Genomic DNA, 3,354 nt, shown 5'->3' with positions numbered 1-3,354 from the left:
ACGGCTTAGTATACTGCATGTACTTTTCAAGAATGCACTTAATGATGGATTTGTTTTTTTTATAAACAGCTTTTCTCTTTACAAGACATTAACTGATGGACTGGAGTGGTGTGGATTATTGTGATGTTTTTATCAGCTGTTTGGACTCTCATTCTGACGGCACCCATTCACTGCAGAGGATCCATTGGTTGAGCAAGTGATGTAGTGCTACATTTCTCCAAATCTGATGAAGAAACAAACTCATTTACATCTTGGATGACCTTTAAGTGTTTAACATGTGAAGATTTTTTAAATCTGAACTGATTGGAAATGTTATCCAAGCAAAAGGCAGCTGCCTTAGTGGCTTAGCACACTGAATCCAGAGATGAATATTGTTTACATTTATGAGTTTTGTACTGGCTTGTTTCGTCTGGTCATGTTTAGTAACTCTCGCTTTTCCATAATTAATCATTTCTGGAGTTAAGAACACGTGCATGTGAATCTCAGATTGTACTTTGGCTGAATCCGCATCAATCAATAACACTGACTTCCTCTTGAATGATTCTTTCCATATACAAATCACTATTTTTTATTTTTTTTTCTTCGTTAATTTTTCCATCTGCTCCTCTCTGTCTCTCGTCCCTTTGTGCGTTCATAATTATTTTGTTTTCCTCTCCTTCGAGCATCTGTTATTAAACCTCAACCACAGGAGCAGTAGAATGTTTTCACGATCATTTGGACCAATCACAGCCCAGCTTTGTGCCATGAATTGCGACATTTTGACCAATGTTCAGCATGAATGTCATTTCTTTCGTTTATCATTTCTGAAAATAGTAGCATGTTATTTTGTTTTCAAACACACGCATTGCATTGATCAGAAATAACGAGAAAACTGTGATATGATGGAGGGAAAGAAAAACATTTTAAATGGTATTTTAAAGAGTAAATATTTCAAAAGTTTGGGTATGATGATTTTTAAAAAGAAAATTATGCTTTTATGCATGCATTAAATTGATCACAAGTGAGAGATAATACATTTATAATGTTACAAAACATTTCTATTTCAAATAAATGTTGTTCTTTTTAACTTTATATCCTGAAAAAAAAAAATCAGTTTTCACCAAATTTTTTAATTTTTAGTTTTTAACATGGATGAAAATCAGCATATCAGAATGATTTCTGAAGGATCATATGACACTGAAGACTGGAGTAATGATGCTGAAAATTCAGCTTTGATCACAGGAATTACATTTTAAAATGTAGCAAAATAGAAAACAGGTATTTTAGTAAATGATATTTCACAATATTTCTGTTTTTATTGTATTTTTTGATCAAAAATAATGTACCCTTGGTGAGCAGAAGAACCTTCTTTCAAAAACATAAAAATTTTATTTACTTTAATAAATATGCAGAGCATGTAAGGTGATTTTAGGTTACACTGTGGGCCACCTTTTGAAACTTAGATGACAAACAGTGTCAGAAGTATCTGAATATTTCCTAATTAACCCTTTATTTTATTGTTTAAGAATAAATAGTATTATAAGAGGCAATTACAAATTAATTGTACCACAAATTGTGTTTTGGTCTCAAAAATCCCCATTATATTCCAAAATAATACAATGCATTGGTTGACGGATAGATCTGTCTCTCTGTGTTAAGTTGATGTTTGCTCTTGTGTGTCTGTGCATGCTTGGGCAGCTGTGGATGGCTGTTCATCAATCTCTCGTTTGAAGCATTATGATGGATGGATGAGGTGGCAGCAGTGATTTCTGGCATGCATCTGTACGTGTGTAAATGTGTGCATTGTGTGTAAACGTGGCTCCTGCTGTATGTGTGGTGTGTATGTATGTTCCCTGTGCATTTGTGAAGATCCATAATCCTGCTGAATGATCAGGGCTTTGATGAACATGAGAGCCGAGGTGTGCTGGTGTGTCCCGGCACGTAACAGAGAGACATGGAGAGAAGACGTCTGCCATAAAGAGTCAAAGAGTGCATTATGAAAGCTGTACTGTATATGGCATAATCCAATCACTAATATCTGCCGTGTGTGTGTGTGTGTGTGTGTATGTTTACTTTAGACAGTGATGGTTTGGACTCTGGGACGCCTTATACCATCTGAAACTCATAAGCATTCTCCTTTTCCAATTTCCACAAACAGAGCTGAACACAATACAAATTATGATATAAGTGTTATTGTTTTTAGTCACTTTGATTTCTACTTTTAATTGAATTGAATTTAGTTTAATTTGGTTTATTTTAAATTATTTTATTTTATAGTTTAGTTTGGTTTTGAAAATATTGCTACAAAGTCAGTTTGTTCCATGCACTTACATGAACGATTTTATAATTAATAATAAAAAAGTCTATATAGCTTTTCTTAAATTCTATTTGTTAGTTTCAGTTTATTTAGTGCATTAAGTGTAATGTGTAATGTAATGTAGTTATATATATATATAAAATCCTAAACTATTTCGGCTGCATTTCTCATTTTCATTAAGTTACACTTAATTCACTAAATAAACTGAAACTAATAAATATAAATTATTAAAAACTATATAGACATTTTAAAAAACAAACTAATAAAAATTACAAAAATTACTAAAAATGTAACTAAAGTTAAAGTGAAAACAGAACATAAAAATAAGATCAAATTCAGTAGATGAAAATACAAATCAAATCAAATCAAATTTAATAGATGAAAAACAAACAAAAAACTATTTATTTACTATTTAAAAAAAAGGCTTTTAACTAAAACGTTTTAGTTAAAAGGCAACTAACTTAAAATATGTTAAAGTTGAAGTACTAAAATAATTAAAACTGAAATAAATAGATTAAAACAGAAATAAAAATGACAAAAAAATGACAAAAGCACATAACAAAATTTCTAAACGTAAACTGCCATACATAAAACAGTCTGTAACAATAGGACCCAGTGTGCTGTGTTAATATGAAGGATTTTTTAAATAGATTTTTCATGTCTTTGCATTATGTCATGATTTAGGGTTAAGGCAAATATAGGCTACACATTTTCTGTTTTTAGGGATATTTTTCTTACAGAGTAAAATTAAACTGAAAGCTGAAAATGTACAACAAAAAGAGTTAACTATTCAAAATATGAATAAATATCATAATAGTATATAAATAATAATACGATGTTCAGAACTCCTTTAGCAATCACATAGAAATGCAGTATTATCAAAGTAACTCGGGCAAGCATCACTTCTTCAGGTAATGTATTTCTTTTAAAAAAGGTAACAGCAAACTAAATGTTTTATTAATCTAAAGCCAATTATAGTCCCATTTGACGTTTATCGAGTCTTAATTTTGGCCCTTTTGTCCATGTGTGTGTGTGTGTGTGTGTGTGTGTGTGTGTGT

This window comes from Sinocyclocheilus grahami, unplaced genomic scaffold, assembly GCF_001515645.1.
Source record: "Sinocyclocheilus grahami isolate Dianchi unplaced genomic scaffold, SAMN03320097.WGS_v1.1 scaffold70.1, whole genome shotgun sequence".
Lineage (NCBI taxonomy): Eukaryota > Metazoa > Chordata > Actinopteri > Cypriniformes > Cyprinidae > Sinocyclocheilus > Sinocyclocheilus grahami.
Note: the sequence above shows the minus strand (reverse complement) of the source record.